The sequence below is a fragment of the Brassica oleracea genome, chromosome C2, assembly GCF_000695525.1.
Source record: "Brassica oleracea var. oleracea cultivar TO1000 chromosome C2, BOL, whole genome shotgun sequence".
NCBI lineage: Eukaryota > Viridiplantae > Streptophyta > Magnoliopsida > Brassicales > Brassicaceae > Brassica > Brassica oleracea.
The window spans coordinates 47,487,871-47,488,277 of NC_027749.1; positions in this window are offsets into that span (position 1 = coordinate 47,487,871).

The following is a 407-nucleotide window of genomic DNA, read 5'->3' on the forward strand; positions in this document are numbered from 1 at the left end:
GGGAACCTACTGCTATAAGGTCATGCCGTTCGGTTTGAAGAACGCCGGAGCAACCTATCAACGACTTGTGAACAAGATGTTCGTAGACAAGCTGGGCATCACCATGGAAATGTACATCGATGACATGCTGGTTAAGTCACTCCATGCCACTGACCACCTCCGTCATCTGCAAGAATGCTTTGAAACTCTCAACAAACACGGCATGAAGCTGAACCCAGCAAAATGCACGTTCGGAGTCTCTTCAGGCGAGTTCCTCGGCTACATTGTCACACAGCGAGGAATCGAGGCAAACCCGAAGCAAATATCCGCTGTCCTGAACCTCCCGAGTCCAAAAAATAGTAGAGAAGTACAACGGCTCATGGGCAGGATAGCTGCTCTAAATCGTTTCATCTCCAGATCCACCGACA